Source organism: Osmia lignaria, unplaced genomic scaffold, assembly GCF_051020975.1.
Source record: "Osmia lignaria lignaria isolate PbOS001 unplaced genomic scaffold, iyOsmLign1 scaffold0007, whole genome shotgun sequence".
Lineage (NCBI taxonomy): Eukaryota > Metazoa > Arthropoda > Insecta > Hymenoptera > Megachilidae > Osmia > Osmia lignaria.
In genome coordinates this window covers 7396762-7413198 of record NW_027478164.1, presented here as the reverse complement: position 1 = coordinate 7413198, position 16437 = coordinate 7396762, and positions in this window count along the sequence as shown.

The window sequence follows — 16437 nt, the reverse complement described above, 5'->3', positions numbered from 1 at the left end:
GAACATGAAAAGTAGGAAACTTAATTCTCTACAAAAAAGGTCTCTTAACATTTTGCCATAGCTCTCTTCGTTTCCGAGATATTTGCAGATTTATCTCAAGGGAAGGGGCCTGACGGACATATTTCGAGATATTTCTTCTTTTTGTTGTTCTTCTTCTGCACAGCTAAACTGGAAGTGGCATTTCCAGCTCGCAATAGTGCAGAGTTATCTCAAAGAAAGGGGCCACGGTGTTTCTGTATCTCTATTATGTTGGTGCGGCTTCGGAACTTTTAAATATCTTGATATATCTCGAGAACTACGCATCTGATCAAAAAATATCATAGAACGTAAAAAGTAGGAAACTTAATTCTCTACAAAAAAGGTCTCTTAACATTTTGCCATAGCTCGCTTCGTTTCCGAGATATTTGCAGATTTATCTCAAGGGAAGGGGCCTGACGGACATATTTCGAGATATTTCTTCTTCTTGTTGTTCTTCTTCTGCACAGCTGAGCTGGAAGTGGCATTTGCAGGTCGCAATAGTGCAGAATTAACTCAAAGAAAGGGGCCACGGTGTTTCTGTATCTCTATTATGTTGGTGCGGCTTCGGAACTTTTAAATATCTCGATATATCTCGAAAACTACGCTTCTGATCAAAAAATATCATAGAACGTAAATTGTAGGAAACATTATTCTCTACAAAAAAGGTCTCTTAAGATTTTGCCATAGCTCGCTTCCTTTCCGAGATATTTGCAGATTTATCTCAAGGGAAGGGGCCTGACGGACATATTTCGAGATATTTCTTCTTGTTGTTGTTCTTCTTCTGCACAGCTAAGCTGGAAGTGGCATTTGCAGCGCGCAATAGTGCAGAGTTATCTCAAAGAAAGGGGCCACGGTGTTTCTGTATCTCTATTATGTTGGTGCGGCTTCGGAACTTTTAAATATCTTGATATATCTCGAGAACTACGCATCTGATCAAAAAATATCATACTACATAAAAAGTAGGAAACTTAATTCTCTACAAAAAAGGTCTCTTAACATTTCGCCATAGCTCGCTTCGTTTCCGAGATATTTGCAGATTTATCTCAAGGGAAGGGGCCTGACGGACATATTTCGAGATATTTCTTCTTCTTGTTGTTCTTCTTCTGCACAGCTGAGCTGGAAGTGGCATTTGCAGGTCGCAATAGTGCAGAGTTATCTCAAAGAAAGTGGCCACGGTGTTTCTGTATCTCTATTATGTTGGTGCGGCTTCGGAACTTTAAAATATTTCGATATATCTCGAAAACTACGCTTCTGATCAAAAAATATCGTAGAACGTAAATTGTAGGAAACATTATTATCTACAAAAAAGGTCCCTTAACATTTTGCCATAGCTCGCTTCGTTTCCGAGATATTTGCAGATTTATCTCAAGGGAAGGGTCCTGATGGACATATTTCGAGATATTTCTTCTTCTTGTTGTTCTTCTTCTGCACAGCTAAACTGGAAGTGGCATTTCCAGCTCGCAATAGTGCAGAGTTATCTCAAAGAAAGGGGCCACGGTGTTTCTGTATCTCTATTATGTTGGTGCGGCTTCGGAACTTTTAAATATCTTGATATATCTCGAGAACTACGCATCTGATCAAAAAATATCATAGAACGTAAAAAGTAGCAAACTTAATTCTCTACAAAAAAGGTCTCTTAACATTTTGCCATAGCTCGCTTCGTTTCCGAGATATTTGCAGATTTATCTCAAGGGAAGGGGCCTGACGGACATATTTCGAGATATTTCTTCTTCTTGTTGTTCTTCTTCTGCACAGCTAAGCTGGAAGTGGCATTTGCAGGTCGCAATAGTGCAGAATTATCTCAAAGAAAGGGGCCACGGTGTTTCTGTATCTCTATTATGTTGGTGCGGCTTCGGAACTTTTAAATATCTCGATATATCTCGAAAACTACGCTTCTGATCAAAAAATATCATAGAACGTAAATTGTAGGAAACATTATTCTCTACAAAAAAGGTCCCTTAACATTTTGCCATAGCTCGCTTCGTTTCCGAGATATTTGCAGATTTATCTCAAGGGAAGGGTCCTGATGGACATACTTCGAGATATTTCTTCTTCTTGTTGTTCTTCTTCTGCACAGCTGAACTGGAAGTGGCATTTCCAGCTCGCAATCGTGCAGAGTTATCTCAAAGAAAGGGGCCACGGTGTTTCTGTATCTCTATTATGTTGGTGCGGCTTCGGAACTTTTAAATATCTTGATATATCTCGAGAACTACGCATCTGATCAAAAAATATCATACTACATAAAAAGTAGGAAACTTAATTCTCTACAGGAAAGGTCTCTAAACATTTTGCCATAGCTCGCTTCGTTTCCGAGATATTTGCAGATTTATCTCAAGGGAAGGGGCCTGACGGACATATTTCGAGATATTTCTTCTTCTTGTTGTTCTTCTTCTGCACAGCTGAGCTGGAAGTGGCATTTGCAGGTCGCAATAGTGCAGAGTTATCTCAAAGAAAGGGGCCACGGTGTTTCTGTATCTCTATTATGTTGGTGCGGCTTCGGAACTTTTAAATATCTCGATATATCTCGAAAACTACGCTTCTGATCAAAAAATATCATAGAACGTAAATTGTAGGCAACATTATTCTCTACAAAAAAGGCCTCTTAACATTTTGCCATAGCTCGCTTCGTTTCCGAGATATTTGCAGATTTATCTCAAGGGAAGGGGCCTGACGGACATATTTCGAGATATTTCTTCTTCTTGTTGTTCTTCTTCTGCACAGCTAAGCTGGAAGTGGCATTTGCAGCGCGCAATAGTGCAGAGTTATCTCAAAGAAAGGGGCCACGGTGTTTCTGTATCTCTACTATGTTGATGCGGCTTCGGAACTTTTAAATATCTTGATATATCTCGAGAACTACGCATCTGATCAAAAAATATCATACTACATAAAAAGTAGGAAACTTAATTCTCTACAAGAAAGGTCTCTAAACATTTTGCCATAGCTCGCTTCGTTTCCGAGATATTTGCAGATTTATCTCAAGGGAAGGGGCCTGACGGACATATTTCGAGATATTTCTTCTTCTTGTTGTTCTTCTTCTGCACAGCTAAGCTGGAAGTGGCATTTGCAGCTCGCAATAGTGCAAAGTTATCTCAAAGACAGGGGCCACGGTGTTTCTGTATCTCTATTATGTTGGTGCGGCTTCGGAACTTTTAAATATCTTGATATATCTCGAGAACTACGCATCTGATCAAAAAATATCATACAAGATAAAAAGTAGGAAACTTAATTCTCTACAAAAAAGGTCTCTTAACATTTCGCCATAGCTCGCTTCGTTTCCGAGATATTTGCAGATTTATCTCAAGGGAAGGGGCCTGTCGGACATATTTCGAGATATTTCTTCTTCTTGTTGTTCTTCTTCTGCACAGCTAAGCTGGAAGTGGCATTTGCGGCTCGCACTAGTGCAGAGTTATCTCAAAGAAAGGGGCCACGGTGTTTCTGTATCTCTATTATGTTGGTGCGGCTTCGGAACTTTTAAATATCTTGATATATCTCGAGAACTACGCCTCTGATCGAAAAATATCATAGAACATAAAAAGTAGGAAACTTAATTCTCTACAAAAAAGGTCTCTTTACATTTTCCCATAGCTCGCTTCGTTTCCGAGATATTTGCAGATTTATCTCAAGGGAAGGGGCCTGACGGACATATTTCGAGATATTTCTTCTTCTTGTTGTTCTTCTTCTGCACAGCTAAGCTGGAAGTGGCATTTGCAGCGCGCAATAGTGCAGAGTTATCTCAAAGAGAGGGGCCACGGTCTTTCTGTATCTCTATTATGTTGGTGCGGCTTCGGAACTTTTAAATATCTTGATATATCTCGAGAACTACGCATCTGATCAAAAAATATCATAGAAGATAAAAAGTAGGAAACTTAATTCTCTACAAGAAAGGTCTCTAAAGATTTTGCCATAGCTCGCTTCGTTTCCGAGATATTTGCAGATTTATCTCAAGGGAAGGGGCCTGACGGACATATTTCGAGATATTTCTTCTTCTTGTTGTTCTTCTTCTGCACAGCTAAGCTGGAAGTGGCATTTGCAGCTCGCAATAGTGCAGAGTTATCTCAAAGAGAGGGGCCACGGTGTTTCTGTATCTCTATTATGTTGGTGCGGCTTCGGAACTTTTAAATATCTCGATATATCTCGAAAACTACGCTTCTGATCAAAAAATATCATAGAACATAAATTGTAGGAAACATAATTCTCTACAAAAAAGGTCTCTTAACATTTTGCCATAGCTCGCTTCGTTTCCGAGATATTTGCAGATATATCTCAAGGGAAGGGGCCTGACGGACATATTTCGAGATATTTCTTCTTCTTGTTGTTCTTCTTCTGCACAGCTAAGCTGGAAGTGGCATTTGCAGCTCGCAATAGTGCAGAGTTATCTCAAAGAAAGGGGCCACGGTGTTTCTGTATCTCTATTATGTTGGTGCGGCTTCGGAACTTTTAAATATCTTGATATATTTCGAGAACTACGCATCTGATCAAAAAATATCATAGAACATAAAAAGTAGGAAACTTAATTCTCTACAAAAAAGGTCTCTTAACATTTTGCCATAGCTCGCTTCGTTTCCGAGATATTAGCAGATTTATCTGAAGGGAAGGGGCCTGACGGACATATTTCGAGATATTTCTTCTTCTTGTTGTTCTTCTTCTGCACAGCTAAGCTGGAAGTGGCATTTGCGGCTCGCACTAGTGCAGAGTTATCTCAAAGAAAGGGGCCACGGTGTTTCTGTATCCCTATTATGTTGGTGCGGCTTCGGAACTTTTAAATATCTCGATATATCTCGAAAACTACGCTTCGGATCAAAAAATATCATAGAACATAAATTGTAGGAAACATAATTCTCTACAAAAAACGTCTCTTAACATTTTGCCATAGCTCGCTTCGTTTCCGAGATATTTGCAGATTCAGCTCAAAGGAACTGGCCTGACGGACATATTTCGAGATATTTCTTCTTCTTGTTGTTCTTCCTCTGCACAGCTAAGCTGGAAGTGGCATTTGCAGCGCGCAATAGTGCAGAGTTATCTCAAAGAAAGGGGCCACGGTGTTTCTGTATCTCTATTATGTTGGTGCGGCTTCGGAACTTTTAAATATCTTGATATATCTCGAGAACTACGCATCTGATCAAAAAATATCATACTACATAAAAAGTAGGAAACTTAATTCTCTACAAGAAAGGTCTCTAAAGATTTTGCCATAGCTCGCTTCGTTTCCGAGATATTTGCAGATTTATCTCAAGGGAAGGGGCCTGACGGACATATTTCGAGATATTTCTTCTTCTTGTTGTTCTTCTTCTGCACAGCTAAGCTGGAAGTGGCATTTGCAGCTCGCAATAGTGCAGAGTTATCTCAAAGAGAGGGGCCACGGTGTTTCTGTATCTCTATTATGTTGGTGCCGCTTCGGAACTTTTAAATATCTTGATATATCTCGAGAACTACGCATCTGATCAAAAAATATCATAGAAGATAAAACGTAGGAAACTTAATTCTCTACAAGGAAGGTCTCTAAAGATTTTGCCATAGCTCGCTTCGTTTCCGAGATATTTGCAGATTTATCTCAAGGGAAGGGGCCTGACGGACATATTTCGAGATATTTCTTCTTCTTGTTGTTCTTCTTCTGCACAGCTAAGCTGGAAGTGGCATTTGCAGCTCGCAGTAGTGCAGAGTTATCTCAAAGAGAGGGGCCACGGTGTTTCTGTATCTCTATTATGTTGGTGCAGCTTCGGAACTTTTAAATATCTTGATATATCTCGAGAACTACGCATCTGATCAAAAAATATCATAGAAGATAAAAAGTAGGAAACTTAATTCTATACAAAAAAGGTCTCTTAACATTTCGCCATAGCTCGCTTCGTTTCCGAGATATTTGCAGATTTATCTCAAGGGAAGGGGCCTGTCGGACATATTTCGAGATATTTCTTCTTCTTGTTGTTCTTCTTCTGCACAGCTAAGCTGGAAGTGGCATTTGCGGCTCGCACTAGTGCAGAGTTATCTCAAAGAAAGGGGCCACGGTGTTTCTGTATCTCTATTATGTTGGTGCGGCTTCGGAACTTTTAAATATCTCGATATATCTCGAAAACTACGCTTCTGATCAAAAAATATCATAGAACATAAATTGTAGGAAACATAATTCTCTATAAAAAACGTCTCTTAACATTTTCCCATAGCTCGCTTCGTTTCCGAGATATTTGCAGATATATCTCAAGGGAAGGGGCCTGACGGACATATTTCGAGATATTTCTTCTTCTTGTTGTTCTTCTTCTGCACAGCTAAACTGGAAGTGGCATTTCCAGCTCGCAATCGTGCAGAGTTATCTCAAAGAAAGGGGCCACGGTGTTTCTGTATCCCTATTATGTTGGTGCGGCTTCGGAACTTTTAAATATCTCGATATATCTCGAAAACTACGCTTCGGATCAAAAAATATCATAGAACATAAATTGTAGGAAACATAATTCTCTACAAAAAACGTCTCTTAACATTTTGCCATAGCTCGCTTCGTTTCCGAGATATTTGCAGATTCAGCTCAAAGGAACTGGCCTGACGGACATATTTCGAGATATTTCTTCTTCTTGTTGTTCTTCCTCTGCACAGCTAAGCTGGAAGTGGCATTTGCAGCTCGCAATAGTGCAGAGTTATCTCAAAGAAAGGGGTCACGGTGTTTCTGTATCTCTATTATGTTGGTGCGGCTTCGGAACTTTTAAATATCTCGATATATCTCGAAAACTACGCTTCTGATCAAAAAATATCATGGAACATAAATTGTAGGAAACATAATTCTCTACAAAAAAGGTCTCTTAACATTTTGCCATAGCTCGCTTCGTTTCCGAGATATTTGCAGATATATCTCAAGGGAAGGGGCCTAACGGACATATTTCGAGATATTTCTTCTTCTTGTTGTTCTTCTTCTGCACAGCTAAACTGGAAGTGGCATTTCCAGCTCGCAATAGTGCAGAGTTATCTCAAAGAGAGGGGCCACGGTGTTTCTGTATCTCTATTATGTTGGTGCGGCTTCGGAACTTTTAAATATCTTGATATATCTCGAGAACTACGGATCTGATCAAAAAATATCATACTACATAAAAAGTAGGAAACTTAATTCTCTACAAGAAAGGTCTCTAAAGATTTTGCCATAGCTCGCTTCGTTTCCGAGATATTTGCAGATTTATCTCAAGGGAAGGGGCCTGACGGACATATTTCGAGATATTTCTTCTTCTTGTTGTTCTTCTTCTGCACAGCTAAGCTGGAAGTGGCATTTGCAGCTCGCAATAGTGCAGAGTTATCTCAAAGAGAGGGGCCACGGTGTTTCTGTATCTCTATTATGTTGGTGCAGCTTCGGAACTTTTAAATATCTTGATATATCTCGAGAACTACGCATCTGATCAAAAAATATCATAGAAGATAAAAAGTAGGAAACTTAATTCTATACAAAAAAGGTCTCTTAACATTTCGCCATAGCTCGCTTCGTTTCCGAGATATTTGCAGATTTATCTCAAGGGAAGGGGCCTGTCGGACATATTTCGAGATATTTCTTCTTCTTGTTGTTCTTCTTCTGCACAGCTAAGCTGGAAGTGGCATTTGCAGCTCGCAATAGTGTAGAGTTATCTCAAAGAAAGGGGCCACGGTGTTTCTGTATCTCTATTATGTTGGTGCGGCTTCGGAACTTTTAAATATCTTGATATATTTAGAGAACTACGAATCTGATCAAAAAATATCGTAGAACATAAAAAGTAGGAAACTTAATTCTCTACAAAAAAGGTCTCTTAACATTTTGCCATAGCTCGCTTCGTTTCCGAGATATTAGCAGATTTATCTCAAGGGAAGGGGCCTGACGGACATATTTCGAGATATTTCTTCTTCTTGTTGTTCTTCTTCTGCACAGCTAAGCTGGAAGTGGCATTTGCGGCTCGCATTAGTGCAGAGTTATCTCAAAGAAAGGGGCCACGGTGTTTCTGTATCCCTATTATGTTGGTGCGGCTTCGGAACTTTTAAATATCTCGATATATCTCGAAAACTACGCTTCGGATCAAAAAATATCATAGAACATAAATTGTAGGAAACATAATTCTCTACAAAAAACGTCTCTTAACATTTTGCCATAGCTCGCTTCGTTTCCGAGATATTTGCAGATTCAGCTCGAAGGAACTGGCCTGACGGACATATTTCGAGATATTTCTTCTTCTTGTTGTTCTTCCTCTGCACAGCTAAGCTGGAAGTGGCATTTGCAGCTCGCAATAGTGCAGAGTTATCTCAAAGAAAGGGGCCACGGTGTTTCTGTATCTCTATTATGTTGGTGCGGCTTCGGAACTTTTAAATATCTTGATATATCTCGAGAACTACGCATCTGATCAAAAAATATCATAGATCATAAAAAGTAGGAAACTTAATTCTCTACAAAAAAGGTCTCTTAACATTTTGCCATAGCTCGCTTCGTTTCCGAGATATTTGCTGATATATCTCAAGGGAAGGGGCCTGACGGACATATTTCGAGATATTTCTTCTTCTTGTTATTCTTCTTCTGCACAGCTAAGCTGGAAGTGGCATTTACAGCTCGCAATAGTGCAGAGTTATCTCAAAGAAAGGGGCCACGGTGTTTCTGTATCTCTATTATGTTGGCGCGGCTTCGGAACTTTTAAATATCTCGATATATCTCGAAAACTACGCTTCTGATCAAAAAATATCATAGAACATAAATTGTAGGAAACATAATTCTCTATAAAAAACGTCTCTTAACATTTTCCCATAGCTCGCTTCGTTTCCGAGATATTTGCAGATATATCTCAAGGGAAGGGGCCTGACGGACATATTTCGAGATATTTCTTCTTCTTGTTGTTCTTCTTCTGCACAGCTAAACTGGAAGTGGCATTTCCAGCTCGCAATCGTGCAGAGTTATCTCAAAGAAAGGGGCCACGGTGTTTCTGTATCTCTATTATGTTGGTGCGGCTTCGGAACTTTTAAATATCTCGATATATCTCGAAAACTACGCTTCTGATCAAAAAATATCATAGAACATAAAAAGTAGGAAACTTAATTCTCTACAAAAAAGGTCTCTTAACATTTTGCCATAGCTCGCTTCGTTTCCGAGATATTTGCTGATATATCTCAAGGGAAGGGGCCTGACGGACATATTTCGAGATATTTCTTCTTCTTGTTATTCTTCTTCTGCACAGCTAAGCTGGAAGTGGCATTTACAGCTCGCAATAGTGCAGAGTTATCTCAAAGAAAGGGGCCACGGTGTTTCTGTATCTCTATTATGTTGGCGCGGCTTCGGAACTTTTAAATATCTCGATATATCTCGAAAACTACGCTTCTGATCAAAAAATATCATAGAACATAAATTGTAGGAAACATAATTCTCTATAAAAAACGTCTCTTAACATTTTCCCATAGCTCGCTTCGTTTCCGAGATATTTGCAGATATATCTCAAGGGAAGGGGCCTGACGGACATATTTCGAGATATTTCTTCTTCTTGTTGTTCTTCTTCTGCACAGCTAAACTGGAAGTGGCATTTCCAGCTCGCAATCGTGCAGAGTTATCTCAAAGAAAGGGGCCACGGTGTTTCTGTATCTCTATTATGTTGGTGCGGCTTCGGAACTTTTAAATATCTCGATATATCTCGAAAACTACGCTTCTGATCAAAAAATATCATAGAACATAAAAAGTAGGAAACTTAATTCTCTACAAAAAAGGTCTCTTAACATTTTGCCATAGCTCGCTTCGTTTCCGAGATATTTGCAGATTTATCTCAAGGGAAGGGGCCTGACGGACATATTTCGAGATATTTCTTCTTCTTGTTGTTCTTCTTCTGCACAGCTAAGCTGGAAGTGGCATTTGCGGCTCGCACTAGTGCAGAGTTATCTCAAAGAAAGGGGCCACGGTGTTTCTGTATCCCTATTATGTTGGTGCGGCTTCGGAGCTTTTAAATATCTCGATATATCTCCAAAACTACGCTTCGGATCAAAAAATATCATAGAACATAAATTGTAGGAAACATAATTCTCTACAAAAAACGTCTCTTAACATTTTGCCATAGCTCGCTTCGTTTCCGAGATATTTGCAGATTCAGCTCAAAGGAACTGGCCTGACGGACATATTTCGAGATATTTCTTCTTCTTGTTGTTCTTCCTCTGCACAGCTAAGCTGGAAGTGGCATTTGCAGCGCGCAATAGTGCAGAGTTATCTCAAAGAAAGGGGCCACGGTGTTTCTGTATCTCTATTATGTTGGTGCGGCTTCGGAACTTTTAAATATCTTGATATATCTCGAGAACTACGCATCTGATCAAAAAATATCATACTACATAAAAAGTAGGAAACTTAATTCTCTACAAGAAAGGTCTCTAAAGATTTTGCCATAGCTCGCTTCGTTTCCGAGATATTTGCAGATTTATCTCAAGGGAAGGGGCCTGACGGACATATTTCGAGATATTTCTTCTTCTTGTTGTTCTTCTTCTGCACAGCTAAGCTGGAAGTGGCATTTGCAGCTCGCAATAGTGCAGAGTTATCTCAAAGAGAGGGGCCACGGTGTTTCTGTATCTCTATTATGTTGGTGCAGCTTCGGAACTTTTAAATATCTTGATATATCTCGAGAACTACGCATCTGATCAAAAAATATCATAGAAGATAAAAAGTAGGAAACTTAATTCTATACAAAAAAGGTCTCTTAACATTTCGCCATAGCTCGCTTCGTTTCCGAGATATTTGCAGATTTATCTCAAGGGAAGGGGCCTGTCGGACATATTTCGAGATATTTCTTCTTCTTGTTGTTCTTCTTCTGCACAGCTAAGCTGGAAGTGGCATTTGCGGCTCGCACTAGTGCAGAGTTATCTCAAAGAAAGGGACCACGGTGTTTCTGTATCCCTATTATGTTGGTGCGGCTTCGGAACTTTTAAATATCTCGATATATCTCGAAAACTACGCTTCGGATCAAAAAATATCATAGAACCTAAATTGTAGGAAACATAATTCTCTACAAAAAACGTCTCTTAACATTTTGCCATAGCTCGCTTCGTTTCCGAGATATTTGCAGATTCAGCTCGAAGGAACTGGCCTGACGGACATATTTCGAGATATTTCTTCTTCTTGTTGTTCTTCCTCTGCACAGCTAAGCTGGAAGTGGCATTTGCAGCTCGCAATAGTGCAGAGTTATCTCAAAGAAAGGGGCCACGGTGTTTCTGTATCTCTATTATGTTGGTGCGGCTTCGGAACTTTTAAATATCTTGATATATCTCGAGAACTACGCATCTGATCAAAAAATATCATAGATCGTAAAAAGTAGGAAACTTAATTCTCTACAAAAAAGGTCTCTTAACATTTTGCCATAGCTCGCTTCGTTTCCGAGATATTTGCAGATATATCTCAAGGGAAGGGGCCTGACGGACATATTTCGAGATATTTCTTCTTCTTGTTATTCTTCTTCTGCACAGCTAAGCTGGAAGTGGCATTTGCGGCTCGCACTAGTGCAGAGTTATCTCAAAGAAAGGGGCCACGGTGTTTCTGTATCCCTATTATGTTGGTGCGGCTTCGGAACTTTTAAATATCTCGATATATCTCGAAAACTACGCTTCGGATCAAAAAATATCATAGAACATAAATTGTAGGAAACATAATTCTCTACAAAAAACGTCTCTCAACATTTTGCCATAGCTCGCTTCGTTTCCGAGATATTTGCAGATTCAGCTCAAAGGAACTGGCCTGACGGACATATTTCGAGATATTTCTTCTTCTTGTTGTTCTTCCTCTGCACAGCTAAGCTGGAAGTGGCATTTGCAGCTCGCAATAGTGCAGAGTTATCTCAAAGAAAGGGGTCACGGTGTTTCTGTATCTCTATTATGTTGGTGCGGCTTCGGAACTTTTAAATATCTCGATATATCTCGAAAACTACGCTTCTGATCAAAAAATATCAGAGAACATAAATTGTAGGAAACATAATTCTCTACAAAAAAGGTCTCTTAACATTTTGCCATAGCTCGCTTCGTTTCCGAGATATTTGCAGATATATCTCAAGGGAAGGGGCCTAACGGACATATTTCGAGATATTTCTTCTTCTTGTTGTTCTTCTTCTGCACAGCTAAACTGGAAGTGGCATTTCCAGCTCGCAATAGTGCAGAGTTATCTCAAAGAGAGGGGCCACGGTGTTTCTGTATCTCTATTATGTTGGTGCGGCTTCGGAACTTTTAAATATCTTGATATATCTCGAGAACTACGCATCTGATCAAGAAATATCATAGAAGATAAAAAGTAGGAAACTTAATTCTCTACAAAAAAGGTCTCTTAACATTTTGCCATAGCTCGCTTCGTTTCCGAGATATTTGCAGATTTATCTCAAGGGAAGGGGCCTGACGGACATATTTCGAGATATTTCTTCTTCTTGTTGTTCTTCTTCTGCACAGCTAAGCTGGAAGTGGCATTTGCGGCTCGCACTAGTGCAGAGTTATCTCAAAGAAAGGGGCCACGGTGTTTCTGTATCCCTATTATGTTGGTGCGGCTTCGGAACTTTTAAATATCTCGATATATCTCGAAAACTACGCTTCGGATCAAAAAATATCATAGAACATAAATTGTAGGAAACATAATTCTCTACAAAAAACGTCTCTTAACATTTTGCCATAGCTCGCTTCGTTTCCGAGATATTTGCAGATTCAGCTCAAAGGAACTGGCCTGACGGACATATTTCGAGATATTTCTTCTTCTTGTTGTTCTTCCTCTGCACAGCTAAGCTGGAAGTGGCATTTGCAGCTCGCAATAGTGCAGAGTTATCTCAAAGAAAGGGGTCACGGTGTTTCTGTATCTCTATTATGTTGGTGCGGCTTCGGAACTTTTAAATATCTCGATATATCTCGAAAACTACGCTTCTGATCAAAAAATATCAGAGAACATAAATTGTAGGAAACATAATTCTCTACAAAAAAGGTCTCTTAACATTTTGCCATAGCTCGCTTCGTTTCCGAGATATTTGCAGATATATCTCAAGGGAAGGGGCCTAACGGACATATTTCGAGATATTTCTTCTTCTTGTTGTTCTTCTTCTGCACAGCTAAACTGGAAGTGGCATTTCCAGCTCGCAATAGTGCAGAGTTATCTCAAAGAGAGGGGCCACGGTGTTTCTGTATCTCTATTATGTTGGTGCGGCTTCGGAACTTTTAAATATCTTGATATATCTCGAGAACTACGCATCTGATCAAGAAATATCATAGAAGATAAAAAGTAGGAAACTTAATTCTCTACAAAAAAGGTCTCTTAACATTTTGCCATAGCTCGCTTCGTTTCCGAGATATTTGCAGATTTATCTCAAGGGAAGGGGCCTGACGGACATATTTCGAGATATTTCTTCTTCTTGTTGTTCTTCTTCTGCACAGCTAAGCTGGAAGTGGCATTTGCGGCTCGCACTAGTGCAGAGTTATCTCAAAGAAAGGGGCCACGGTGTTTCTGTATCCCTATTATGTTGGTGCGGCTTCGGAACTTTTAAATATCTCGATATATCTCGAAAACTACGCTTCGGATCAAAAAATATCATAGAACATAAATTGTAGGAAACATAATTCTCTACAAAAAACGTCTCTTAACATTTTGCCATAGCTCGCTTCGTTTCCGAGATATTTGCAGATTCATCTCAAAGGAACTGGCCTGACGGACATATTTCGAGATATTTCTTCTTCTTGTTGTTCTTCCTCTGCACAGCTAAGCTGGAAGTGGCATTTGCAGCTCGCAATAGTGCAGAGTTATCTCAAAGAAAGGGGTCACGGTGTTTCTGTATCTCTATTATGTTGGTGCGGCTTCGGAACTTTTAAATATCTCGATATATCTCGAAAACTACGCTTCTGATCAAAAAATATCATAGAACATAAATTGTAGGAAACATAATTCTCTATAAAAAACGTCTCTTAACATTTTCCCATAGCTCGCTTCGTTTCCGAGATATTTGCAGATATATCTCAAGGGAAGGGGCCTGACGGACATATTTCGAGATATTTCTTCTTCTTGTTGTTCTTCTTCTGCACAGCTAAACTGGAAGTGGCATTTCCAGCTCGCAATCGTGCAGAGTTATCTCAAAGAAAGGGGCCACGGTGTTTCTGTATCTCTATTATGTTGGTGCGGCTTCGGAACTTTTAAATATCTCGATATATCTCGAAAACTACGCTTCTGATCAAAAAATATCATAGAACATAAAAAGTAGGAAACTTAATTCTCTACAAAAAAGGTCTCTTAACATTTTGCCATAGCTCGCTTCGTTTCCGAGATATTTGCAGATTTATCTCAAGGGAAGGGGCCTGACGGACATATTTCGAGATATTTCTTCTTCTTGTTGTTCTTCTTCTGCACAGCTAAGCTGGAAGTGGCATTTGCGGCTCGCACTAGTGCAGAGTTATCTCAAAGAAAGGGGCCACGGTGTTTCTGTATCCCTATTATGTTGGTGCGGCTTCGGAGCTTTTAAATATCTCGATATATCTCGAAAACTACGCTTCGGATCAAAAAATATCATAGAACATAAATTGTAGGAAACATAATTCTCTACAAAAAACGTCTCTTAACATTTTGCCATAGCTCGCTTCGTTTCCGAGATATTTGCAGATTCAGCTCAAAGGAACTGGCCTGACGGACATATTTCGAGATATTTCTTCTTCTTGTTGTTCTTCCTCTGCACAGCTAAGCTGGAAGTGGCATTTGCAGCGCGCAATAGTGCAGAGTTATCTCAAAGAAAGGGGCCACGGTGTTTCTGTATCTCTATTATGTTGGTGCGGCTTCGGAACTTTTAAATATCTTGATATATCTCGAGAACTACGCATCTGATCAAAAAATATCATACTACATAAAAAGTAGGAAACTTAATTCTCTACAAGAAAGGTCTCTAAAGATTTTGCCATAGCTCGCTTCGTTTCCGAGATATTTGCAGATTTATCTCAAGGGAAGGGGCCTGACGGACATATTTCGAGATATTTCTTCTTCTTGTTGTTCTTCTTCTGCACAGCTAAGCTGGAAGTGGCATTTGCAGCTCGCAATAGTGCAGAGTTATCTCAAAGAGAGGGGCCACGGTGTTTCTGTATCTCTATTATGTTGGTGCAGCTTCGGAACTTTTAAATATCTTGATATATCTCGAGAACTACGCATCTGATCAAAAAATATCATAGTAGATAAAAAGTAGGAAACTTAATTCTATACAAAAAAGGTCTCTTAACATTTCGCCATAGCTCGCTTCGTTTCCGAGATATTTGCAGATTTATCTCAAGGGAAGGGGCCTGTCGGACATATTTCGAGATATTTCTTCTTCTTGTTGTTCTTCTTCTGCACAGCTAAGCTGGAAGTGGCATTTGCGGCTCGCACTAGTGCAGAGTTATCTCAAAGAAAGGGACCACGGTGTTTCTGTATCCCTATTATGTTGGTGCGGCTTCGGAACTTTTAAATATCTCGATATATCTCGAAAACTACGCTTCGGATCAAAAAATATCATAGAACATAAATTGTAGGAAACATAATTCTCTACAAAAAACGTCTCTTAACATTTTGCCATAGCTCGCTTCGTTTCCGAGATATTTGCAGATTCAGCTCGAAGGAACTGGCCTGACGGACATATTTCGAGATATTTCTTCTTCTTGTTGTTCTTCCTCTGCACAGCTAAGCTGGAAGTGGCATTTGCAGCTCGCAATAGTGCAGAGTTATCTCAAAGAAAGGGGCCACGGTGTTTCTGTATCTCTATTATGTTGGTGCGGCTTCGGAACTTTTAAATATCTTGATATATCTCGAGAACTACGCATCTGATCAAAAAATATCATAGATCGTAAAAAGTAGGAAACTTAATTCTCTACAAAAAAGGTCTCTTAACATTTTGCCATAGCTCGCTTCGTTTCCGAGATATTTGCAGATATATCTCAAGGGAAGGGGCCTGACGGACATATTTCGAGATATTTCTTCTTCTTGTTGTTCTTCTTCTGCACAGCTAAACTGGAAGTGGCATTTCCAGCTCGCAATAGTGCAGAGTTATCTCAAAGAGAGGGTCCACGGTGTTTCTGTATCTCTATTATGTTGGTGCGGCTTCGGAACTTTTAAATATCTTGATATATCTCGAGAACTACGCATCTGATCAAGAAATATGATAGAAGATAAAAAGTAGGAAACTTAATTCTCTACAAAAAAGGTCTCTTAACATTTTGCCATAGCTCGCTTCGTTTCCGAGATATTTGCAGATTTATCTCAAGGGAAGGGGCCTGACGGACATATTTCGAGATATTTCTTCTTCTTGTTGTTCTTCTTCTGCACAGCTAAGCTGGAAGTGGCATTTGCGGCTCGCACTAGTGCAGAGTTATCTCAAAGAAAGGGGCCACGGTGTTTCTGTATCCCTATTATGTTGGTGCGGCTTCGGAACTTTTAAATATCTCGATATATCTCGAAAACTACGCTTCTGATCAAAAAATATCATAGAACATAAATTGTAG